At 62.5% G+C, this 25,637-nt stretch overlaps 1 protein-coding gene and 1 long non-coding RNA gene across 5 annotated transcripts in view; both read left to right on the top strand.

Moving 5' to 3' along the window:
* Window positions 1-25,637, top strand: part of VAV2 (vav guanine nucleotide exchange factor 2) — a 207,282-nt gene that overhangs the window by 75,920 nt on the left and 105,725 nt on the right. The window lies entirely within an intron of this gene.
* On the top strand, window positions 5,212-5,965 carry LOC119504833. The gene is made up of 3 exons (XR_005210639.1): window positions 5,212-5,307; window positions 5,621-5,763; window positions 5,936-5,965. It is a non-coding gene; the product is annotated as an uncharacterized LOC119504833 (long non-coding RNA).

Here is a 25,637-nt window from a genome sequence, read left to right on the forward strand (position 1 = left end):
AGGACAGGCTCCAGCCCGTGTTGCCCTGTGGTCCCTCTGCATCGCCAGAATGTCCAGGCCCAGGGGTTTTAGCACCAGGGGAGGGCGCTGGGTGGGTGGGTGGGGTCACGGGGAGGGTGCTGGGGGTGGTTCCTGGGGTGGGCCCTGGAGGCGGGTTCTCAGTGGAGGGCACTAGGGGGGTTCCGGGGGAGGCTGGTGTGGGGACCCCTAAGTAAATTGCTCAGCTCTCTGCAGAGAGAGCAAAGGGGAGGAGGGACTTCACCCCAAGGCCGAGTTAGTCCTGGGCCCAGGTGCAGCCTGCAGACAGCTGGCGGGTTTCATTCTGACAAGCTGGGCTTGGCGTCACCGAGCCATGAAGGGACGGGGCCCCCTCCCAAGCCCAGCTGCAAACGGCCATGCCCAGGCTGCAGGAGCTGGGACTGTGCTCCTGACAGATAGAAGCTCGGTCTGGGACATGTGGCCCGGCTGCGGGCCTGCTTCTTTTCAGAGGGACCGTGCAGGTGTTTATCAGCTTTCACACAGAAGTCAGGGGACCCAGGCCCCCCCCACCCCTGCCCAGTGTCGCCCAGCGGCCACGGACCCTGAAGAAGACGCGCAGGCAGCTGTTCGGGGTGTCACCCTGCCTTGGAAGCGAGAGTGCTGGCGCTGCCCCGGGACGTACAAAGTTTAGGAAAACGCCCAGTTAAGGCACCGAAGCCCCCGCTGCATGCCCACGCCTGGCCCCAGTGCCCAGACCATGCCTAGTCCTGAAGACATACGGATGATAAGACGGCTGGAAATGTTGGTGTAAGGATGGAAAAGTGTCCTCTGGGGGACACGCAGAGCCCAGGAAGGCTCATCGCCCTTTTGGGGGCAAGACCGGGGGTGCTGGGGCAGCTCTCCTGTCAACCCGAGCGTCGTCCCCTGGGATGAGGTGCCCCCCTCTCTGTGGACTCCTTCGCACAGCGGTTTCCGGATGCTTCATCGTTGTCCTGCTTCAGATGCTCCTGGCTGCCCCCCAGCTCCCACGTGACCTTGCAGGCTGGGCCTGGGGCAGCCCCGATGGATGGGCGGCTGTAACCTTTCCGAGTGCACTTCCAGGGGCTGGGGGTGGCTCCGCGCCCAGGCTGGCGCCCTGTCTTTGGAAACCGGACCTCCTGCTTCCCTTGGCCCGCACAGCTGTGAGCAGCTTGGCTCTTGACCACTCGTGGGCAGTGTTGGAGTGGCCGGCGGTGGGCACCACTGGGGCTTTTGCTCCAGGCCACCCCTGTGCCGGCGGGTGTTTGTTTAAAGCATTTGCTTTCAACACGGGGTCCTCAAGTGTATGCATGATGGAGAGGTCATGAGGTTGGCTGGAGGTGAGGGAAAGGGGCTTTTTCTTGGTGAAGTTTCTCAAATCCTTGGTGAAGAGTCTCAGCCAAAGTGCTTGCTTGCACTGGGCTGAAACTTGGAACCCTCTGGAACTAGTGTTCCTTTGGGAGGGGCTACGGGGAAAGTTTGGGGTGACTGTTGATGGTTTCCCAGGGTCATCCATATGCCCAATCATATTGAATTACGCACTCCCAATATGAGCAGTTTGTTGTATGTCAGTCATACCCCAATAAAGCTATTTAGAAATGAAATAAAATTGACCCTTTGCTCCTTTGATGCACTTGCCACATTTTAAGTGCCCAGCTGCCCCATGGGGCTCGTGGCTGCCACACTGGGCTATGCGATGGAGAGCATTTTCCTCATCGCCGAGAGTTCTCTATGACAGCGAGGTCTCGAGCAAGGCCGTCCGGAAGAGGTGTTCCCAGTAGAAGCCACTCTGTGAGTGGGACGTGCTCCTTTTGTTTCTGTTTTGCTGGTTCCAGTTACTGAACGACTACACGAGTGTCTTTCCTTCCTTACATGTTCCGGTGCGAGAGAGGGCTGGGAGCCGAGAGACGTCCGTGCCAAGCCTCATTTCCCACCGAACTACCCGATGTTGCCAGGGTTTTGGCGGTTGGAGGCCATGGCTCTCCCAGCCTCAGCCTCTTCTCTGGCTCTGCCCCGCGCCCTCTCGTAGCCAGGTGCTGCAGTGCCCCATAAATACACACACACGTGTGCCAGGCAGCCTCCTCGTGATGGCGCCTCTTGGCCCGCCAGCTCCTCTTACTGTGTTCTGGATGCCCTTGTCAGCTGGCCCTGGGCTCCAGGCCCGCCCTGCAGGCCCTGGCTGTGTGACTTTGGGCCCTCATCTGTAAAGTGGGCTGGCTGGGGTCCAGCGAGGGAGCCCCAGCTCTTATTTAGCGCTATCCTCTGAGTCCTGTTAGCCTGCTGCCTCCTGGAAGAACTGAACTCGTAACCTGCGCCAGTTAGAAGAGGTTTGGTTGCTTAGAGCAAAAGTCCAAAAATAGCAGTGGCCTAAACTCACAAGGGTTTACTCTTTCTTGAAGGAAGTTCAGAGGTGGGCAGGGCAAGGCAGGTGTGACGACACTGCGGCGTCTTTGGGCACCCCAGTGCTTCCCATTTTTCTGCTCTGCCTTGGCACTGGTTTCCATCCTTAAGGTCATGATGCAGAACAGCTGCAAGAACTCCAGCCATCACTCCTCCATTCCAGGCAGCAGGGAGGATGGTGGTGGGAGAGGAGCAAACACATACTCTTCCCTGCAGAGTCAGCTCATTTCAGCAGCCTTTCCGGAAGCTCTGTTCACCATTCCACTTCCTCCTCGTTGGCCAGGTTTGAGTTGCATGGTCTCCCATGGCTTCAGGGGAGCCTGGGGGGTATAGTCCCTGGGGGGTGTCGTCCCCAGTGATGTGGGAGGGCAGCTGGCGAGGATGCAGGTGAGGGTGGAGGATGGGAGGCCCTGGCTGTCCCTGCCCAGCAAGCAGCTGGGTGTGGGAGATAGTAGATTTGCACACTCATCTCTGTGGCTGTCCACAAAGAACCTGAAGTCAAGACGTGCTTTAAGATTTAAGGGGACATATGAATAAATAGGAATGCATTTCTCAGCTGTAGTTTCAGCTTTCTGCAAGGCTCCTTCTCTACTTTGCCTGGTTGGGGGGTCTGGTTTGAAGGTCTGGAGTGCTCAGCTCTGGTGAGGTTGGAAAGGGCTGTGGGTCACAGCCCGGCCCCTGGCTGGGTTTTAGGAGCGCGCGTGTCCCCACACTTGGCTGGTGAGCGGTGCTGGCGCCTGGTGGGGCGATCGCTGCCAGGTGCTCTTCTGAGCATTTTCTTTGTGTAGCTCATTGAGGTGGGCCCCGCAGCCAGACGGCTTTTCCGGACTTTGCAGGTGTGTGTGGCCGTGGCTGCCCGGTGGACCCCCTGCCCCACCTGGTGCCCGCAGGGCACCTGAGAGGATGGAGGCCCACCTGTGCTCCGGTTCATGGCAGCAGCTCGGGAAACAGTTGCTTTGTCAATTGATGCCGCTGGCCCAGGAAGATGGAATAAACCGTCCTCGAGACGCTTCGCAGCCTGACCCAAGGCACCCCAGGGACCCAGCACAGATTCGCCTGCGTTGGAGCCAGGTGACAGGAGGACGTGCCTGGTGCCACCTCGGGAGTCCCACCCATGGCAGATGGGGCCACCGACCCACCGCAGCCCGGAATCACCTACGCCTCCTCCCAGCCGGGCGCCAGCTTCCACGTGGCGCAGCGGCACGGCCTCACCCCGGGCCCTGGTCTCGCCTCCCGGTGACCACCCCCATTCCCGGGTAGCTTCTGGGGTGCACCTGTCCCCCTCTACGAGGCACTGAGGCAGCCAAGTGAAGCCCCGGCCGCCCTCTGGAAACCTGGGGGCCGGCAGGGAAAGGCTCTTTCCGGCCCAGCCCGGCCCAGCCGGGAGACTGACTGGCTCACCGTGACTAACAGCCAGCTCTCCGAGGCTGCGCACTCCCCTTGGCGCTGATTTATGGGATGGCAGAGTGCCTCGCCGGAATCAAAGCTAATTTATAGCCCCTGGAGGGGAGCTGACATTTCCTAGATCCGCCGCCGTCCCCCTAAATCAGCTCCCTTGCCCCACTCAGCTCGAGCCGCAGCAGCCTTTGTAAATAAATGCCAGCCTTAATGAGTTTTGAAACAGCCAGGCTGAAGGTAACAAAGAAAGTGACAGTCATGGTGGGGACGCGGGGAGTTAGGGCTGCCTCCTTCCCCACCCTGCAGAGGGGCCTGAGACTGGAGAGGGGCCAGCCCTCCCATTCCCACTGGCCCTTGGGCCCAGTGGCTGGCCTGGGCAGGGGCTCCCGGGATTCAGGAGGTTTGGGGAGAGAGGCCGGGGGTGGGGCTGCACGAAAAGGCAGAGGGGAGACAATGGGGGCTGAGCCCATCAGCGTCACCCACCCCAGGCTGAAGCCCCTAAAGTCAGTATGTCTGCTCCTGGGGCCTCTCGGTCACTCTCTTGCCCCTCCTGCTCTGCTGACCTGGGCTGACCCTCGCACCCCCCCAGCCTGGGCACCTCCCTGCATCTCAGGCCTTCGCCTCCCTGATGCCCTCAGAGCAGGCGAGGATGCTCCCCCCGCCCCCCCGGCGTGCACCCCCCACCGTCCCTGTCCCCCGAGGCCTCACCTGGACCCGAGGATGGCTGCTCTGTGCTGGCGCTCGGTCCCCGTGAGCTCCCCACATCCGTCACGTGGTCTCTGTGAGGTGCCATCCCCAGCGCTGGCCGAGGCTACCTCGGGCCAGGGTGTCTTCCTCCAGCAGCTTTGCCACATGGGAAACCAGGAAAGGACTCGTCCGTAAGGCACCTTCTCTTTTCTCAGGGGTGCTGGTGTGACCGAACCTTCCCGAGAGGCAGGCACCTGGGTCCTTCTGTCCTGCAGGACTGTCGGTTCAGTGCTTGTTTAGTGGGGTCTGGCTGGATGCCCGTACTGGGGTGGGACATGGGGTTCCAGAGGACCACGCAGGTCCAGCTGTGCCCTCGGGGAGCTGTGGTGGGCAGAGGAGCAGGGGAGGCCCCTGGCCCAGTGCCCACCCAGCCCGGGGTGGAGGAAGGGGCTTCCCAGCCAGCCGCCACCTGACCTCTGCCGAGGCCCCGAGTGGCAGCTGCTGGCTCCAGCGCCTGTCCCATGCCATGCAGGGTTGTTCCCGTTTCCGTCCCTTCTTCCTCAGTGTCTTGGCAGCCTGCACCTGAGGCACCTGTCCTCCGGCCAACTTGGCCTCCGCGTAGCACAGGGGCTGGCTGGGGAGCGGTTTACCTACTTGAGCGTGGGAAGGAAACCCCTCACTGTGGGGGGTCTCCCGCCGAGCACCTGCTGGTCCTTTCACTCCCCTGGAGCCTCAGGGTGCCTCGGCACGGGGCCTGGCTCCGTCACCACGTGAGCGGCCTGATCAAGGTGACGTAGGCCGTGCCCGCTCGGCGCCGCGTGCCTGGTGAGAGGCTCTCGGCTGTCCCAGGCCCTGGGCGGGCGGGCGTGGGCAGGTCCCCTTTCCTGGCCCCTGCAGCCCTGGGCGGTGCTTGTCTTATCCCCACTTACAGAGGAGACTGAGGCTCAGGGAGGTCAGGGCAGCAGCACGGGGTCACCCAGGCAGGGGATGGGCACAATGAGGGTGGGCTGGCCTCAAGGTGCAAGAAACCGAGGCTCCGGGATGTTCGTATGCTCTGCTAAGGCCGTGACCCCTAAGGCGTGCTGTGGACGGGGTCAGCCCCAGCTCCCGTGACCTGGGCAGGCCGTCCTCCCTCCAGGCTCCTGCCAGCGCCACGTTGCCCCCGATCCTCACCTGTGCCAGGCTTGTGGGCAAAGGTGGAGGTTCGCCATGGCCACTAGCAAGCTTCTCCCAAGTGGCTCTGCTCGTCAGTTTTTCCTGACCTCGGGCAGGGCTTGCCAGGTGACTTTTCTGCCTGGAGTGGTGCTGTGCGGGGTCACCCGGTGGGGGTCGGCTGGCGGCCCGCTGGTGCGGTCTGGGATGGGGGGTCTCAGCTCCGCGAGGGCCTGGTGCCGTGGCGGGATGGTGCTCAGAGCCTGCTGACCAGCCGGCCACCCCTTCGTTTGCCACACAGGTCTCCCTGAAGGTGTTCTCTGTTAACGCTGTGAGTCACTTGTCCTGATGTCAGCCACTCAGCTCCCGCGTGGGGCCCCTTATTCGTGAACAAGGCAGAGAAGATTGATTTTGCAGGGTCCGTTATAGAAATGGAATCAGCCCCACACTCCGGTGGTGCCAAGGAGAGCGGTGGGCCGGGAGCTCTGCACTGGGCCTTACCCCTGGAGTTGGAGGCCAGGAGGGGCGTGGGAGGGGCGGCTCCGCTGGGGGCAAGGCTGCAGTGCGGGACAGCAGGCGGGTGACACCCAGGTGAGGGGCTGCAGTGGGGGACAGCAGGCGGGGTGACGCCCAGGTGAGGGGCTGCAGTGGGGAACAGCAGGCAGGTGACGCCCAGGTGAGGGGCTGCAGTGGGGGACAGCAGGCGGGGTGACGCCCAGGTGAGGGGCTGCAGTGGGGGACAGCAGGCGGGGTGATACCTGGGTGAGGGGCTGCAGTGGGGGACAGCAGGCGGGTGACGCCCGGGTGAGGGGCTGCAGTGGGGGACAGCAGGCGGGTGACGCCCGGGTGAGGGGCTGCAGTGGGGGACAGCAGGCGGGTGACTCCCGGGTGAGGGGCTGCAGTGGGGGACAGCAGGCGGGGTGACACTCGGGTGGGAGGGTGCAGAGGGAACCCCTCTCGGGTGGAGGGCAGAGAGTTTCTGGGAAGCGATGGGTGCGTGGCGGGGTCACAGAGCTGCAGGGCGTGGATTTGAACCCAAGGCTCCGGAACTAAAGCCCAAACCCCTGCCCTGGGGTGGCTCCTGCAGGGTCCCCAGCCCCATGAGCGCCAGGAGGCCTGTGCCGGCCAGATGTCCTGCACTCGGGCCAGAGGACGGGGACGGGAGTGGGCAGTTGGCCTGTTTCCACGGAGAGGGCTCATTTCCATAATTTTGTCTTGTTTTGCTTTCTTCACTTTAACCAGGTCATTCCGTTTTCTCTCTGTAGCACTGACTGGCACGTGCCAATGCGCTGCTGAACTATTTCCTGCTACCAGGTTCGTTTGGGCGGCGTTTTCTCCAAGTTCCTAAGGAAAAAAACAGACGAGACACATGCCACTTGCCTTGATATCATTTCCTTTCAATTACAAACCCGTAGTGAACAAGCAACTGATAGAAAGCTCTAAAATAATATAAAAATGGAGTTAAAATATCACTTATGTGAAAAACAAACATGCAAATGCAATTAAATGAGCAGCGGGCACCCAGCATCTTGCCAGCCGTCCCCGTATTTCTCGTGGCTGCAGTTAGGATGGCTCCACCTTCCCGAAGCTTGGAGGACACCTGCTAACAAAGGGGCCGTAACACCAGTCGGGCAACTGCCCTTTAAAGGTTTTATGCCAGTGCGTAGATGCTAATGTTATTTTTTCTTAATAACTACTTTATCGAGATGTAATTCATGTACCACAAGGTTCACCCTTTAAAAATGTACAGTTCGGTGAGTTTTTGTATATTCACAGAGTTGTGCAACTGTCACCGTGTTAATTCCAGGACATTTTTCTCACCTTCGTGGGGCCTTCCGTGCCGTCAGCAGCTGCTGCCCGTCACCCGCACCTGCCCGGCCCCTGCCCACCGCGGAGCTGCCCTGCGTCCCTGTGGACGTGCTTCTTCTGGGGGGTTTGTGTAGGTGACCCCACCGGCAGCCGTCCGGTGTTGCCCAGCGCAGTGGCGTTGCTGTCCAGTTCTGAGCTCGGGTCTTCTGGGCCGTGTGCAGTCCGGGTGCCAGAAGATGGCGATGGTGGGTCCAGCCCTGGGCCCGTTCTGGGGGGTCTCCAGGCCCGGTTTCTTCTCTGGGGCCCCCGTATCCTTGGCATGACTTCTCACCCTGAGTGTCCTGGGGGTTCAGGGGTCCCAGGGTGGGTGCCAGGGCCTGGGGCCTCCTGGGAGTGTGCTGGTTCTGGGGAGAGGCTCTCAGCTTTCGTTGGTCTCTGAGGGTGTTGGAAAGCCGGGAGGGTGCTGGCCCTCACTCGCCTCTCCAGGCTCTCTCCCCGTGGGGCTCGCTCCTGCCTCTTAGCCCCTCGGGGCCCTGCCCCGGGCCCAGGGCCGTGTGTCCTCTCGCCTCCGTGGACAGGGCAGCCCCTCCCACGCCTGCTGGGTGAGGCGCTGCCAGGGGAGGGCCCCGCGGCACTGGGACCACTTCCTTGGGCTCAGGGCGCGGAGCCTTTTCCTGCCGTCGTGGGGCTTTCCATCCTTCCGTCCAGCTGGGGAGCTGCCTGCTGTCTGCCGTGGCGGGTGTGCCGGGGCTCCTTGGGCTCCCCCTCGGGTTGGGTCAGGCCCTCTCCTGGCTCAGCGGGTGGGGTCTCAGCGTCCTCCCTGGCCGGGCAGGTGGCCGGGGCCCTTTGCACTCACAGTCCCTCCTCTCCTCGCTGGTGGGCCTTAAACCGACCCGCCGGGCTCTCTAGAATTCCAACAGCAGCAGACGCCACCCGGGGCCTTGGAGTTGGTGGCCCACCCTGTGTTCGGCTCCCATGGACACTGGTGCTCCTGAGCCTCTGTTTCCATGTCCGGCGCGGTCCTCCTGCAGGGCACCCTGCTGAGCGCTTGGTGAACGCGCCCACAGCTGACGGGCGGAATGTGCCGGAGGGCTCCAGCTGAGGGCTGAGTTTGGCCCTTGGAAGGGTCACCGTGGTGTGACGGCCGTGCGTGGCCGTGGAGGAGCCCTCAGCTCCTGGCCCGTGGGCACTGCTGGTGTCTCCTGCAGGGACCCTGGTTTCCTCAAAGGCCCTTTGGAGCTGCCCAGGAGGGCAGGTCGGCCCTGCTGTCTCCTCTCTGAAGCCGGAGGAGAGGCCCCTTGGCGGGGCGCACCCCTGAGGTGTGCATGTAGACGGGTCTGTGTGGGTGTCCCTGAGCCCCCTCTGGAGGGTGCAGCTTTCTCACCCCCCATCCTCCCTCCCCACCGGCTGACTGCCCCATATTTCCAAAGTAAACAGGGTCCCCATTTATGTTCAGAGGACACTTCCTGGCTTATGAAGCCCCTGGCTTTGAATCCAAGCAGCCACAGCCTTGTGGGGTGACACCTGGGACCCCGCCTTCCCCCCACCGTTAGCTGAGCCTGCCCCCACCCAGCCCCTTCCACGTGGGCTCAGCACCCCTGTAACCCATCCCCCCATGCCTGCCCATCCCCATTCCTCCTCTCATTCCCCCATTGCTCTCCTGGTCTCCCTGGTGGTTGTGACCACCAAAAATGTTTCCAGAATCACCACCTCCCCTAGGGGCAGCACCCATCCCTCCCCACCCCTCCCCGGTTTGGGGCCCAGGTGTTGTGTTGGGATTGTGGGTCTAAATCCATGCTGTGTGACCTCGGGCCAGCTGCTTACCCTCTCTGAGCCTGGGTCTGTTCTCCTGCAAACGGGCCCTGATGGGGCTACTGTGAGGGTTACGTGAGAGTGTACGTGGAACCCGAAGCCAGAGCCCAGCAAATGTGGCCTGACCCAGGGACGCAGTTGGAGGGGAGGGTGGGCTGGGGCCTGCTCCAGCCCGGGTCCCCGGAGAGTGGCTCCAGGAGGGTCCTGCAGCATTGGGGCTCAGCGGAGGCTCCGGCCCCCAATGTGGGCCTGTCCTTGGAAGGTCACTTGGGGCCACCGTCAGCCCCAGGGGACAGTGACAAGCCTGAGGCTCGGGGGATCCAGCGTGTCAGTGGCCTTAGGCTGTGGGGTTGTGTTCTAGTTTGCTAATGCTGCCGGAATGCAAAACACCAGAAATGGATTGGCTTTTATAAAGGAGGTTTATTTGGTTACACAGTTACAGTCTTAAGGCCATAAAGTGTCCAAAGTAACACATCAGCAATCGGGTACCTTCACTAGAGAATGGCCAATGGTGTCCGGAAAACCTCTGTTAGCTGAAAAGGCACATGGCTGGTGTCTGCTCCAAAAGTTCTGGTTTCAAAATGCCTTTCTCCCAGGACGTTCCTCTCTAGGCTGCAGTTCCTCAAAAATGTCACTCTCAGTTGCACTTGGGGTGTTTGTCCTCTCTTAGCTTCTCCAGAGCAAGAGTCTGCTTTCAATGGCCATCTCCAAAATGTCTCTTTAAGTTGTAGCTCTTCTCTCAGCTCCTGTGCTTTCTTCAAAGTGTCCCTCTTAGCTGTAGCAAGCTCGCTCCTTCTGTCTGAGCTTATATGAGGCTCCAGTGAACTAATCAAGGCCCACGCTGAGTGGGCGGGGCCACACCTCCACGGAAACTGTCCAATCAGAGTCAGTTGGGTGGGGCGTATCTCCATGGAAACACTCAAAGAATTACAATCTAATTAATGCTGATATGTCTGCCCACACAAGATTGCATCAAAGATAATGGTGTTTTGGAGACATAATACATTCAAACTGGTACAGGGCAGGTTGCTTCTCAGGGCTCTTGGGGCATCCGTCCTGGGGACTGTGGAAAATCCCCCCTTTCCACAGATGGGGAAACTGAGGCTCAGGCAGCAGCACAGGTGAGTGCTGGAGGAGTTTTCCGTCCAGATGCCGTCCCAGGCCCGGCTAGCTTAGCTCAGCTGCTTGAGCTGGGAAGGGAGGGGGCACTGGATTCAGAAGGCCCCTCCCAGGCTGGCGGGTGCCCTGTGCCCTGTGCCCTGGCCGGTGCCTCTCCTGGGGACTCGGGGCTGTGGGCCAGTGGTGCTGGCTGCAGCTCGAGGCTGGTGGGAGGCAGGCGGGTGGTCCTGCTGGCCGTGAGTGGGCAGAGAAGCCGGCCAGGAGGGGAGGACCGGGAGAGGGCAGCGAGGGAGCGGGGCCGTGCTCCAAGAACCCGGGGCCGGAGACTGTGCTCCTGGAGGGGCTGCCAGCCCCCTGCACCCAGGCCCCCTGCTGTCGTGGGGCCCCAAGATTCCTCTGTCCCCAGGAGCCTGCATTTACTGTCAGCCCTTTGAGCATGTTTGACTTCCCTTGTTCACAAGTGCTTTGGAGAGGAAAGGCTCATTTATTTTATTTCTCTTTGTTTCCTTCCCTCCCTTTCTCCCTCCCTTTCTATTTTACAATTTTACATTATTTGAATTTCTCTTTTTCAGTCCAGAAAATGCCCAAGTTGATATTAGAAGAACTGAAATATTTTTGTGCACTGGGTATAAAATTGGAAGGTGCTTGCTGGCTTGGGAAGATGGTGGTGCTGGTGAGCTACGGCTCGGCTGTTGAAGCAGGTGATCCAAAACTAACGCAGCTACACACGGTGTGCGCTTATTTCTCCCCAATGCAGAATCCAGGGTGGCGCTGCCGTCCCCCAGTCAGGCTCCCAATGTTGTGTTGCTCGGCCGTCCTCAACATGTGACTTTCGTCTCGTGGTGCAGGGTGGCTGCTCAGCTCCTGCTGTCTCATCCACATTCTCACTTAGGGAAAGAAGATGAAGTGTGTTATACCTGTTGTATACCAGTTTCACTCATCCGGTTGTCTAGAATGTTCTGCTCCAAGGAAGGATGGGAAAATGTGGTGGCTCGCTGGGCAGCCCCAGGCCCGTTTAAAACTCACCTGTTATGGAAAAAGGGAGGAGGGACCTCGGGGAGGGGCTTGGCTAACAGTCTGTACCACATTTGGGGAGTGTTATGTCCCCCGCTGACCTGGAATTCTCCCATTCTCTGCTCTTCTCAGTGGTTTTTTCTTTGCTTTTCTGGAAGGGAAGACGTTGGATCAGGGGCTGGGGACACTCTGGTGCATTAAGACTGGCTGAGCTTATTGCAAGTGCTGCTCCCCAGTGCCCCTGGCCCTGGGTGAGGACGGTGCCTTTGCCTCTTTTTCCTGTGGATGGGGAGACCGGGCTGTGAGCCGCTCCATGTGGCATTTGGGGCTGGAATACCAGAATTTCCTGTGGATATGTGACCACGAAGTGGCCAGTCATGAATGACCCTCGGCACACTGAAACCCCTGCAGGGAAGGGGCCACTGTCCTGGCAGGCAGACAGAGCTGCTCCTCTTGGTGGAATCCAGGCCACGGCCGTGGAGGGTGCAGGGAGAGCCCCAGCGAGGGAACACGGCACCCACAGAGCCTCGGGCCACAGCCGAGCGAAGAGGACATGCATCCACCTGAGAGCCCCACAGCGTGCACGCGACGGCCCAGCATGTCCATAGGCATGGGGAGCTGGGTTTTCAGGGGTGCGAGCCCGGCTCCCAGGGCCGAGAGCCTGCAGCAGGTCCATTGGTGAGACCCCGGCTTGGAACCCAGGACTACCACAGCCACATGGAGGAGGCTGAGCAGAGCCCCGGCTCTGTATGGACATGAGCCTTTGACCCCTTAATAAAACTCACACCTGGAAAGATGGATTAGGGTGAACAGGAGGGGGAAGAAAGAGAATCAAGGAGAAAGATTTTCTAGATGAGACGCCTTATAAACAAGTAGCTGTGCTTTGATGCCCCGGGGACTTCCCTAGTTTTGCACGGCATGCTTGGTCCCTTCTAGAAGCAGGCGCTGGTAGTGGAATTCAGTTGTGCAGTTAGGGGGCCCGAGCGGCGTGGGCCTTGGGTCTTGGGTCTTGGCCGAGGGCTGCCCTGCCCCGCCCGTTTGATGGGCCCCAGAGGGGAGTGAGGCCCACCTGCCTGCCGTGGGTGCAGACCCTGCGTTCCGGCTCCTGGCTCCCGGTCCTCGGCCTCCAGAAGCTCTGTCTGGCTGCCCAGCTGTGAATTGGCCGGGGATAGCCAGCCATAGCTGGGACCATCTCAGAACAGCCCTGGGGAGGCAGAGGGGCCCGGTCCTGGCCGCGGCACCTGCCTTCCCTCCCAGCCCAGGAGACCTCCTCGCGCAGCCCCTGGCCGCAGCCCCGAAAGCCCAGCAGGCGCCCCGAGTTATCAAGTGGAGGTGTTTTTGTGCTGTGAGTGCGCCGGGTCTCCACACTCCCGGTGATAACTCCCAGTCCCCCGGCGAGGGTCGGAGGCCAGGAGAGGGGCGCTGGCCCCGGCGTTCTGTCCCCGGGTCCGTTTTACTCCTGCTCACCGGGTGGGGACCGTGGGTGGCCTCGGCCGAGCCTGCCTCTGGGCCTCTGCTGCCCAAGTTGGGGACAGAGAGGTGGACGGACAGAGGCTCAGTGCCAGCTTCCTTTCCTCCTGGTGGTTTGGCTTCGGGCCGCCTGGGTCCGGCCAGGGGCTGGGAGGGCCCCTGGAACACGCTGTCCCGCCCTCCCCACCCGTCCCCCAGCTCTCCGACCCAGGCCTCCCCTGGTGGGTGGTTCATTAAATGCCATTGACGGTGTCTCTTCCCTGAGTAATTAGCCATCTCACTGGGCCCAGCATCCTTCAACAGGGAGACGTGTTGCTTTTGTTTCTGATGAGGAAAAAAAAAATTAAATTGTGTGTGCACACAATTAATCTTGCTAATGGCAGCGTCTCTTGATCTGGGAATTAAACGTTAGGTATCCTGAAGCCAGCCTGTGGGACGGTGGCCTTTGGAACAAATCAATTACCTTGGGCTTTTATACTAATTGGGGTAAATCCCGGCGTTTCTCTGGCACCGATGCCCGTTGGTGGACATGGGTCTCGTGTGGCTCACAGAGGGGCTCGGACTCGGGGCCGTGCAGTGGGGGCCGGGGAGGCCTTCCCGGTGCTGTGTCAGGGGAATCTGCTGGTCCAGTCAGGAGGGGGCGGCCTGGGCGCCCCTGGGCTTCGGGCAGAAGAGCCGCCTGGAGGGGACAGGCCCGTGCGCTCCCCTGGGGATGCTTTACTGCGGACGAGAGCCAGGAGTCCGGGGGCCCAGGCTGGGGGCTTCCCGTCAAAGTGGCGGTGCTGCTGTGTGGGCCCAGTGTCGGCCACGGGCTTTTTACCGTTTCCCGTCTCACGGGGACCCCAGGATGGCTGTGGTCACTCTGGGATGGCCGTGGGCACCTGTGATGGCCGTGGCCACTCCAGGAAGGCCGTGGTCGCCCCGTGATGGGAGGCCGTGGGCACCCTGTCTCCCAGGTGCAGGTGCCGCTGTGCAGAGGGTCTGGGCGTTCCCGTGCTGGGCCTGGCCTCGTCTGACCTGCAGGTGGCCGAGCCGGGTGGCATCCGCGTCTGAGCAGGCCCCGCGGCTGTGTCCCCAGCGTCCCGGTCACCGCGTGCAGCCTTGCCCAGTCCTGGTGGGGAGGCCCGCGGGGTGGGGGCTCATGCCCTCAGCTGGATCTGTCAAGGGATAGCATCCTCTTCTGTCGGGGACAGCGAGGACAGCTGCTTCCTGTCCGCCCTCCGCATTCCGGATGGCTGTGCTCCCCACGCTGTGCTCCCTGCAGGCTGGATGCAATTGCAGCCTCACTCTTCCCCGTCCAGGTGTGGGACGGGGGCTGGTCGCATGTGGAGGTCTGTCCTGGGCAGGTGGGAGCTGGGGGGCCCCGGCTGGGATGATCTGAGAGGTGGAGAGAGCGGGGGCGGCTCCCAGGGCTGCTCTGGCACCCCCACCCCACAGGGCCCGGGGCAGCCCCGCCCCTCCTCGGGCCCCAGTTCCCTCTTTGGTGGGTTGGGGGCCCATCCCGCCTCCCCCAGGCCGCCTGCAAGGATCTGAGATGGAAAGAAGCCGTTCCCGGCCAGCGTTGGCTACGGTCAGCCCCGTGCTGGCCCGTCCTGGGCTCTGTGTGGTCTCCCTCTCAGCTTGGTGCCCGGGAGGGTCTTCCCTGACGGTCTTCAGAGAGGGCGTGTGCAGCGCCGTGCACCCCCAGCTGCACGGGGAGTTCACATGTGGAGGGGCAGCAGGGGGTGGGGGTGGGGGGTGCCCAGAGGGCCTCCAGCTGTGGCTGCTGTTCCCAGACGGGTGGGCGCCTGAGACCCCGTGGTTTCCCGGGCTGGGTGTCCCTGTCCCTGGGGCCTGGCATCTCCCTGCACCCCCTCGGAGCAGCAGCTCTTTGCAGCTGAGGTCTGGCTTTGTTCTCGGTCTGGGGCCCTTGGGGGCTCACAGCCCCCACCCCAGCCCACCCCCAGCTGCGTATTATGCAATTAGTGTTTCACCGAGTCCCCAAGGTCTCTGTGGGGGGCAGAGGTCACTTCTCCCGAGTGGACCCTAGCAGATGGCACCACCCCTGGCTTGTAAGCGGGGCCCTGCTGTCTGGGGCTAGTGCCCGGGCTGTTTGCTTCCTTCCTCTGCGTCGGCCCAGGGACCCCCGCTCGGGTTGCGCCTCACCCCAGGATGAACCGCAAGAGCCCGGGGAAGGACCGGTGTCCAAGCACTTTGCACCTGCCCCGGGGGCCAGTGGGCCTGGGAAATGTCCTGCCACTCGGGTCTGGGCAGACCCAGAAGGGGCCTGAGGGGCTGCGCCAGCCCCCACAGCCAGCCCCTGGGCTTTGGAAACCCTGCCCCACCCTTGCCTTGCATCTGCCCGAGCCCCATTAGATCCCCTGGCTGAGGATTTGCAGGAAAACCAGCTTTCGTGCCAAGAGAATAGCCACTCTCGGGGCAACTAGAAGCCCTGGCCCCTCTGCAGGTGGACTCGTGAGGCCCTTCTGGGAATGTGCGTCTCCAGGAGAGGGGCAGCGCCACGGGAGGTGCCCGGGCACACACTGACTTGCTACAAGCAGGCACGTCTTGTTTCCTTGTTTCCTTTTCTCAAGTTGGAGACTTACGATTTGTATCTGCTAGATGCAAACAGAAGGGCCAGGCAGACCCGGGCCCCGGGCCCACAGCAGGGAGGAGACGGTGCCTTTGTCCAGGGGTGCCTCGTCTGGGGTCGGGTGAGCGAGCCCCGGCCGGAGCTCAGACCACAGCGTCAGACAGACCCGGGGCTGAGTCCTGCACTGGCGGTTGCTGGTGGGTGTCCTTGGGCAGGGGGCTCGTCCTCCCTGCCAGGCAGGGTTATCCTAGCCCCTGGGGTGGCTGGGAGGATTAGCAGGGATCTGGACCCTGAAGACAGGTGCTCCTGGCAGCAGATGAGACCACCCCTTGTGAGTAGCCGGGACACCCTCTCTGTGCTGTTTTCGTTGTGGAGAGCCTGGAGCTGGGACACAGTGTCCTGGCCGCGGGCTGACGGGGTTGCTGATTTGCTCAGCCCAGCTCGGTCCCCAGGAGCCTCTGCTGGTTGTTGAAGGCCTTTTGGGGCTCCAGGCTTGGCACCCGCTTGGCTGTGTCCCGGTGCTTCACTGGGCCTCCAGGCAGAAGCTCCGGCCAGGGCGGGTTGGGGGTCTGTGCCTCACTTGGGGGGGCCTCAGGTTTGGAGTCTCCGAGGCCAGAGTCCAAGCGGCCACGTGCCTCGTTAGCTCAGCGTCCCCGGGGAGGTGGTCCGTCTGTCCTCACCCCTGGTTTCCTCATCTGTGGAGGGACCCTCGCAACCCCCACCTTGCAGGAGGCTTGGGGGCTTAAGGAGACAGTGAGGGCCACAGGGAGCTTGTGCCCAGCCCTGGAGGTGCGGCCAGCAGAGATGAGGCCAGCGGGGGGAGTGCCCGCTGCCTGCAGGGCCATGCTGGGCAGCTCTGTTTTGCTTTGCTCCTCACTCACCTGCTGCACTGAGTCTGCTCCTGGCCTCCCAGGGAGCTGACGGGTGAGGACAGGCCCCACCTGGCTGGGAAAGGCCAGAGGATCGGGCCGGGCGGGGCCCTTGGGACCACTCCCAAGCAGTTTTTGCTCCTTTAAATGCATCCTTTTGCTTTTCATTCCTCTTTAAGAGCATCATTACCTTTGGGTGAGACTGGGAATTCCTGGCGCTCATCACCAGTAGTGGTGGGCACTCGGATGGCGCTTTCCCCGCGCAGCCTGGTATGTGCAGTTTGCTGGTCCAGTTCCCACGTGGCCCGGTAAGAGGGGCACCGCTGTACCACGAGCCTCGCTTATAAGGACAAGGAAACTGAGGCTCAGGTTGGCAGGAAGCTGCCTCGTCGCCAGGTGGGCGGCTCCGGGTCCGGGCCTCCGCTGGGCTCTGCGGCGTCCGGCCGGCTGAGGAAGTCCGTCCCTTACTAACAGCTGGAGCTGGCCCTGATGCCAGGCTGGGGGCTCTGGGCGAGCACGACCCAGGCTTGGCGGGGTGCATGGGCCATGCACTGGAGATTCTGATCTAGGTCTGGGGGTCCCCACAGCTGCTGCAGCTCCTCCCCTTGGTTCCAGGCTGGGGTCCAAGCCTGGGCCAGGGGTTCAGTGCTGATTCGGGGCCTGGGCAGACGGGGAGGGTGGAAGGGCCGCCCCAAGGAACGGGGTGGGCTGCCCCTGGAGAGGGCTCCCAGGAGAAAAGGCAGACCCTGAAGGCCAATTCTGGGCTTGGGCTCCTCTTTGGGATATCCCTTTTCTGGGTTGCCCCTCTATGGGGCTGGCACTGCTGGGTTGAAGTGGCCCAAGAGGGGCTTGGGGGCCTCTGCCTGCTCCTGCTGGGGTCAGACATCCACCCGCCCACCCCGCGTGCGGGCGGCTACTGGGATGGGAGGGCCTGGGCTCACCTGGTGTGGGGGTCCGGCTCGTGCATGCTGGGTGACGAAACTCCAGACCCCGGGGCTCATGCCCGGCCCCGCCTTGGTGCCTCGGGGAGGCCAACACCGCTATGCCTTGCTTGGGCAGAGTGAGCTCAGGAGCTGCTCACCAGGTTCCCCGTCAGAATGTGAAGCGGCCGGCCGCCTCAGAAGGGAGCCGATGATTGGCATTTGGTCACGGCGGTGTCTTTCTCTCTGGGCTGCTGGCTCATAGGGGTCCCCTTGCCCTCTGGACTTGGAGGAGACGGGTTGGGGCATGAACCGCGCCTCTGGGGGTTGGCGAGGAGTGTTGTCTCCATGCAGGCGTGGCAACCTCTCAGTCACCCCCGCCGTCAGTCTTGGGGTGCTGTGCAAGGCTTGGACCTGGAGGGAGGTGCTGTGCATGATGGGAGTCCCCTGATCGTTACTGTCCCCAAAGGCTGCTGGCCTGACGCCCCCTGGCCCCGCAGTCCCTGCGTCCTAGCTAAGCAGACATGGGTGAGTCCCAGCCCAGGAGGAGCCCTTGGCTCTGGCTCTGGGAAGCTGTCCTCCCTCTTCCGCTGCTGGGCAGGGCCAGGCATGGCCACGGAGGCGTGGATGGCAGTCACTGGGGCTGGAGGCCGGGCTCCTAGGGGCGTCTCTCCTACCCGCAGTGCCGTGTCTGGTTTGGGCCAAGGGGCATGGAGGGCCGGGAGCTGGGCACGTCCAGGCAGCGTCGGTGGTGCTGGGTGTGTGGACGGAGCCCTGGGGGTGACTGGGCGGTGTAGGGGCCAGTCCTGCTGGTTCTCAGCCTGGACTGTGGATGTGGAGGACCCTGCTGGGGCCCGTAAGTGGCAGAGGCCACTGCCCCTCCCGTCTCTGCTCCCCTGGGGTCCTGGGAGGGCAGCAGGTGGGCCAGAACTGCTGCCGTCAGCTGGGTGAAATGCACTGCAGCCTGTGATGCTTTGGCGGGATCCCTGGGGTCTTCATTTGTGGACTCTTTGGAGGAAGGGGTGAGGGAGGGGTCACCCCGTGTTCCCCGACCGGGGCCGGCTCTGGGCGCAGGTGGCTCGGTGGCCAGTAGGCCGTGCAGGGGCCTCGCTGGCCGTTCTGCCCCGTCTTGTAAGGAGGGTCGACGGGAGCAGCCGCCTGTGCCTCTCGTCTCCAGAGCCCTCGGCCAGCACCGCCGCCGTCTCGATGCCTGCCTGCGGGAGCTGGGAAGTTGGCTCTGAGCCTTGGAAGCCTGAGCTCAGTGTTGCAGGCGGGCTCCACGGTGGGGGCTGGATGCGGCGTCAGCGGCTCCTCGCGGCCGGGAGGGAAGAGGACGTGCATCGGGTGGGTCTGTGCTGGGACCGCTGCGGGGCCGATTCGGGCCACGACAAGGAGGGCACAGGGTGGGCGCGTCCTCTCACAGCGGGTCCTCGGCGTTCGCGGGTTCTGTATTTGTATATTTGCCTCCTCACTAAGGTTTATTTGTAACCCCCAATCAGTACTCACGGCGCATTTGTGGTCACTCGCAGACTTGTGCAAAGCGGCAGAAAATGCGAGCCACCCGGCATGCACATTCCCAGGTGAGCTGGAGCAAGGCCTCCTGGTTTCGGCTCCCGCGCTGTGAGCAAGCGTCCTTTGTCGCGTTATATTTAGGGCCAGGCTTGCATTTTGTGCTCCCTGCTGGCGACCTCACTGTTGACCGTGGCCCCCGAGTGGCTGCCCAGGTGCTGCCTGGCGTTCCTGGGTGCAGGGAGGCTGCGGCGTGGCCTGCGGGGAAGACACGTTACCTCAGCTTCATCCTGCACGAGCTGCTGTCCTGCTGGCCGTGATTCCACGTTCTACAGTAAACACAGTATCTTTCATCAGCAGCACCCAAGCAGAGCCCTGCACCGATCGGAGGGTGAGGTATTGTGGACGGGGGCTCATGTGCACCTGGCTGTGTGTTTCCGCAGGGGCCATGGCTCAGTGTTTGCTAAGGCAGCATCTGCGGTGATGCTAGGAAACGTGACAAAAGTCAGCCGTGTTGTGATTGATGGGTTGGCGGAGGGTCAGTCTGTTTCGGAGTTGGCTGGTGGCTGTCATGCGGGACCATGAGGTGAGATGGGCGCAGTGCCACACTCGGGCTCCAGCCCCAGGGGAGGCTGCCTGGTGGCCTGTCTCAGCCCCCTCAGGACACACACCTGTGAGTGACGATTGTGTGTCCTTGTGGGGTGGTTGCGTGGACTGAGATGCCAGTGTGTGTTCCCGCCCTGGCAGAGGGCACTGGCTGCTGGTGTCCCCGGATCCAGGCTGTGTGTGGGAGCGTGGGGACTCTGGGAAGCCCCCGTTGGGGGGCGGCGTGGGTGTTTCTGCTCCGGCTGGCTGTGGTGCCAAGCAGGTGGCCGCTGGGGCTGCAGGTGTGCTCCACGGTGGGACAGCCAGGGCCGAGTGGACTCATGGCTCAGAAGACTTGTAAGTGAAGTCCCTGCTTCGGAAGGGGTGCACCCGTTTTGATGAATATGAATTGAGCCTTCCGAGTTTTTGGAGTGAAACTTCTGGAGGGGCCAGATCTGTGGGTGGACAAGGCCCTTCTGGATGAGGAGCTGTGGGCAGCCCTGACACCGAGCCCCCCGTGGCCTCACTCTTTTTCTGGCCAGAATAAAAGGAGCACTGCGAGGTGCAGACCCGGAGTCCCAGCTGAGACAGATGTCCCTTATCGATTCTGTCCTTCCTTTCATTCTTCTGCAGACCACTCTTCTCCCCCACTGACTGATCAGGAAATCTATAGCTTTGTGGTTTCGTAGAAATAAAGCTGATGAAATGGTTTTGGGATCTCTTATATTTAAAACTTGCCTTTTTTTTTTTAAATAATTAAATTTTTTATTGAAGTATCTTTATAGTGAAAGAGGCCCATGTCCTAAGTGGGCAGCCTGATGGATTTTTACAAGGTTGACACGCCGGGCAACCAGCTGCCAGGCCAGGAGGTGGAACATGGCGTGTCGTGGGTGGGGAGTTCCGGCTGCAATGGAGCAATGGACAGGACACAGCAGGAGCCGAGACGGGCCGTCGGCTCGTTCCATTGACGGCCGAGTCCGCGCGGAACATCTCCTCTGACGAGCCTGGGAGGTCGGGTGAGGGTGCTGGGGCCGGGGTCTGGCTCGGGGCTGGTGCAGGAGAGCATCGGCGTGGGGCAGAGGGCAGCCTGCCATCGTTGCTCACGCTCGTGTGTGCTTATGGTTGGCTCCTTAAGGGTGTGTATGTGTACGCACATGTGGTTGTGTATACATGCGTGTCCATGTGTGTGTGCATGTATGTATATGTGTGTATACACGTGTATGTGTGTGAACATGTGTGTGTTGTTTCGATTTGCAGCTGGTGTCCTCAGCGCTTACCACTCATTTCATAATCCTCTCTCCTTTGCTGCAAGAGTTGTTATGTCAATTTAAGCCAAGTTGTCAGGTATCTGGGCCTCGGGCACAGGTTTTGGGGTACACTTGGACCTTGGAGTGGCACTGGGCCTGGGAAGTCTTCTGGTCCGATCGCTCCTGCAATGCCAGCACCAGCTGATTGCATGCCTCCTGTGTCGGGGAGCTCACCACCTCAGGCCTTGGCCAGTCTTCCTGGGGGACTGCTCTGACGGAGCTGAAATCTGCCTCCTGCTCCACCGCCTGTCTGCCTACGTAGGGGATGGGACGAGATGCAGTAGACGTGTCTGCCCTCGTCTCCGTGTTGTTCCAGTATGTTCTTATTGATTTTTAAGTGCCCGTGCTTCTGCAGCAGGCTCCCAGCTGGCTCATGCTCCTTGTAGCCGCCTCCACCCCTGCCAGTGTCACTGACACCCATTAGCCCCGCACCCCCTCTTCGCACCTGGGCAAGGGCAGGCTGCCTGCTGGATGGTGTCCCTGCGTCTTTGTTCCTCAGCGGAGCTTGCCAGCCATCGACTTTGTGCAGAGTAATTATCCATTACCAGGGCTCTTTTTGAATCATTAGGGAAGCATAAAATGAGCAAACGATAAAGGGTCCATCTGTTTGGGAAGTGGGGGGGAGGGGACAGCAAGCCTTTCGCAGGCACAGAGGCTGTCCCTTATGCCACTCAGGAGGACCCAGAGAGAGGGGAGTGGAGCTGGGGATGGGGACCCGTTATGGGGCCAGGCTGGGACAGACTGGGTGCGGGGTGCCAGGGCCCCTGGGAAAACCGGACTCGGTGTTCTGGCATTGTGATACCATCTCCCTGTCCAGGACCCCTGGCAAAATCCAGTCCTTTGAGGCCTCATAGCTGCCCCCTCTGGGGGGTGGTGGCTGCACGGGGGTCCCAAGGCCCCCCCTTGGAGTGCACAGGTGCCTCTGCTCTGATGGGCTGAGTGTGCTTGGCCTCGGGTGACGGTGACAACATCCAGGTGACTTGCCCTTTGTGCCGCCCTTTGGGGGCTGCAGAGATTAGCTTTTGGGGAGCCTGCACTCGAGCAAGGTGGTGGCAGGTGGCCGTCACCCCTGAGGGTGCCCGTGGTGGCCCCGCCCCAGCGTCCCTCCCCCTTCTTGGTTGCAGTTTTACGGCCTAATCCAGCATGACTGGTGTCTGTTTAGAAGAAGGAAATTTGACACGGGCGGAGGAGATAAGGCCCCTGAAGATGCAGCCGTAGGTTGGGGCGCTCTGCCTGGAAGCCGGGGCACACGGAGGAGGGCTGGCAGCCCAGAAGCCGGGAGAAGGGCAGGGGACAGGCTCCACCCCGAGCCTCCCGAGGGAACCAGCCCTGCCGACGCCTTGCTTGCAGACCCCAGCGTCCAGAAGGACTCAGGACAAGGAGAGTGAGGCATCCTTGTTGGCCGTGACTTTCTCCCTGGCTGGGTGGCAGGGGAATGTCTCCTCCTTCACTCATTCATTCACTCATTCATTCGTCTGTCAATGCCAAGTGCAAGCTCTGTGTCAGGCGCAGGGCTGGGACGGGGACACACCAGGGACCGGTCAGCCAGGGGCTGCTCCCCATCTCATGGGGGTGAGGGAGAAGACAGCCGCTGCCACGGCCAGGCAAGGACTGTGGGGAGACGTTGGTGGGGACCGTGGCCACTCTGGGAGGGGCCCTGTCTCTAGCTGGAGGCTCAGCAGAGCCAGGCAGGGGCCCATGGGAAAGCACCGAGGTGGCCTGTTCATGGCATGTTGCGTATGTAGATGTCCCCTCCCTGGAGAGGCCTTCTGCCTCCATCGTGTCCAGAATAGCTGGCACCCCCTGCTCCCTGCGGCCCCCACTTTTCACCTCTGCTCTTTAACCTCCCTCATGGCACAGTTCATACTCTGGATCAACACACTCGCTTACTTGCTTTCTATCTGTGGCCTGCCCTGGAACCCCCAAAAGCTCTGCAGGTGTGGGCTGGCCTGCCTGTCTGTGGTGCACCCCCAGCGGGGCTGGGGCCTGCCGCACCCCTCCCTGCTCACACGCTGTGTCTTTGGGGACGCATCCTAAGCGGCACAGGCCTTCTGGAGAGCCAGGGGAGCCAGTGGAAACCTTGACGCCCTTCCTTGTCCCCCTAAATGCTGTCTGCGCTTCTGCCAGGTGCCGGGCCCGGGGCGGCTCGGCGGGGGCTCGGCAGGTGCTCGGCAGGGAGCCCGTGGAGGCGGTTTTGCTACGAAATGCAGAATCCTTCCAGCGACACATGAGGGCTTGGAGACCACGCTGTGTGGCAGGAAGAGTCCGGGCTTGGGGCCAGATGGTCCGGCTCAGCCGCTGTGGGTGTGTGCGTGCCCCTCTCCATGCCAGCCCCCTCCACGCTACACCCCCTCTGCACCACTGCCCCCCTCTGCGCTGGCCCTCTCTGCCCCGCACCCCCTCTGGGGCAGCTCCCCAGGGCCCCTCTGGACTGTGTAGCCACTGCCGCTCACCCTGCAGCCCTCAACACTCCGCTGGCTGTGGGTGAGGACGGGGCCCGTGGGGACCTCTGGGGGTCCATTTCCTGCATCCCCAGGCCTGGTTCCACAGCCAGCTCCTGGGGGACAGCGCAGGGAGGACACAGTTCTGCTCAACCCCCAACCACCAGGGCAGCCCCCATCCCTTAAACTAGACTTCATTTTCGAGAACAGTTGAAATTTGCAGAGAAGCTGGGGAGACTGTCCAGAGCATCTCCATGCGCCCCGCCTCCTGTTTCCCCTTTTAGCCCCTCACGGTGTGGGGCCTCTGCTGGGGGAACAGACCCACACCACAGCCCATACCTGAGTCAGGGGCCCTCACTTTTATCTGGTATCTGTTTTCCATCCCGGGACCCCCCATCACGTCCTCATGTCTCTGTAGCCTCCGCGTGTCCGACACCCCGTTTTTACTGTTCACGTTTGGGGACTCGGCTGGTGAAGATGGCCGAGGCCACCAATCCCCCCAGCCCTCCCGGACGTGGGGACCCCGGGCTACCCCTTCAGGCATCGGCCTCTCCCTGCCGGGCGCCGCAGTCTGGGGCAGCCTGGTCCTTCCCGAGAGGGTCCCCGTGGGGGGCGGCGTTCCCTGTCCCTGCCGGCACCGCCCCCTGGCCTCTGGGCGCTCTCTCCTGTCCGAGGTGGCAGCCGGCCCCGTCCTGGCTGTGAAGACCACCCCCCCCCCGACCATGACCATCAGGGTCTGTGTGCTCTGGCCCTTGCCGACCCCGTCCCCTTTGCACCTCACGGTGCCTGACACCCCTCACCCCACCGCGGGGTCCCTCGGCCTGCAGTTGCCACCCCTCCCCTGCTCCCCCCTCAGCCTGCGGGCCCCTTCCTGGGGCGCTGGGTCTGCACCTGCTGTGGGGTTCAGGCCGGGCCTGCTCAGGGGTCACCCCCAGCTGCTGTGCCCCGGTGTGGCCGAGCTGGTCGGGTGCTGGGGTGGGGGACTGGGCCGGGCCGGGCAGCATGGCCCCACCCTCTGCTCCGGCTCTGGGCGGCAGGTGCCTGGCGCCTTTGAGCCTGACGCTCGCCTGGGAGGGGACCCCGAAAGTGACCTTGTGGGCAGCCCCTCGCTGGGCCAGGACTGAGCAGCGACGGGTGAAACCACTTTCGCAGAAGCAGATCCAAACACCAGCGCTCTGGCGACGGCTGGCTTCCATCTGTTTCCACAGCGCGGTGGGCCGGGGGGAAGACCCAGGTTAGCTGTTTATCCTGCCGAGGGCTCGCGGACGCACACGTCGGAACTGCAGATCGCCGGCTGCGGGAACTGGTGGGTTGCTGCTGCCTGGAAGAGGGAGCCCATTCTCTGCGACCCGACCGAGCAGCTGGCACCATCTGTCCCGCCGCACGGCTTGTTGCCAGGATTCACAGCAGACTGGGGACTAGATAAGGGCTGCCTGCCGGCCCCTGGCTGAGCAGTGCCCAAAGAGGCCACCGGCAGGAAGGCTGCTCGCCGGCACGGTCAGCCCTCGGGGCTCAGGATGAGCAGCACCTCCTCCAGGGAGCACTCCCTGATGCCCTGGCCCTGCTGGGCTCCTGCCCCACCTGCTCATCCACCTTGACCCCACGGCATCCCTCACGCTCCAGGACCCACCGCCGGCCTCTGTCCCTAGCCTGGCTCAGGGTCCGGCATGGAGTAGCTGCTCAACAAAAGCTTGTCGGCGGGACCCCCCAGCAAGGTGCTGTCACCCCACTGTGCAGATGGGGGCCTGGAGCTCAGGGCTTCAGGAACTCTCCAGGACCGTGTGGGCAGTCTGCAGCTGGGACGGCGCCCACACCCAGGCCAGCCATCCGGGGCCTCGTGCCGCCTTGGTGGGCTTCCTCAGTGGGGACGGGTGACTCTGGGCCAGACCCTTGTGCTGCGGGTGACTGCGGTGGCAGAGGAATGGCCTCCCCCATGCCCACGTCCTGATCCCAGATCCTGTGAGGACCTCCGCCTCACGCAGAGGGGGCTGCAGGTGTGGCGAAGCGGAGGGGCTCATGCTGAGCTTCCTGGGACCACCTGGGAGCCCCGAGGTCATCCTGCGGGTGCTGATCCGGGGGAGGCGGGAGGGCACAGTCGGCATTCAGAGTTGGGAGTGGAGCTGGGGGTGATGCAGTCTGGACGTGGAGGAAGGGGCCCTGAGGCAGGCGGATGCTTCCGGAAGCCAGGAAAGACAAGGAGCGGGCTTCCCTTGAGCCTCCGGGAGGGACCAGCACCTACCACACCTCAGCATCAGGGAACCACCGGCTTTGGGGTCACTGGCTGCAGCGGCAGCAGGAGGCCCACACAGCGATCCCAGGCCCTGCCCTGCGCCTGCCCCCACCTGGAAGCCCACCATGCAGAGGTGCCCACCCCTGCAGCGCCAAGCTCAGCTGCCAGCAGCAGTGTCAGGAAGCCCTCCCTGCGTGGGGCCCGTCCGGCCCACCCCCTCGGCCAGCAGCCAGCCGGGGAAGAAAATGCCAGCGAGAGTGGGGCCCAGTGTGCTCCCGAGGCCCTTCTGGGTGCTCCCGGGCTCTCCCAGGTGCTCCCCAGCCTGACGTGCTCTGGCAGGGACAGG

The sequence above is a fragment of the Choloepus didactylus genome, chromosome 10, assembly GCF_015220235.1.
Source record: "Choloepus didactylus isolate mChoDid1 chromosome 10, mChoDid1.pri, whole genome shotgun sequence".
Classification (NCBI taxonomy): domain Eukaryota; kingdom Metazoa; phylum Chordata; class Mammalia; order Pilosa; family Megalonychidae; genus Choloepus; species Choloepus didactylus.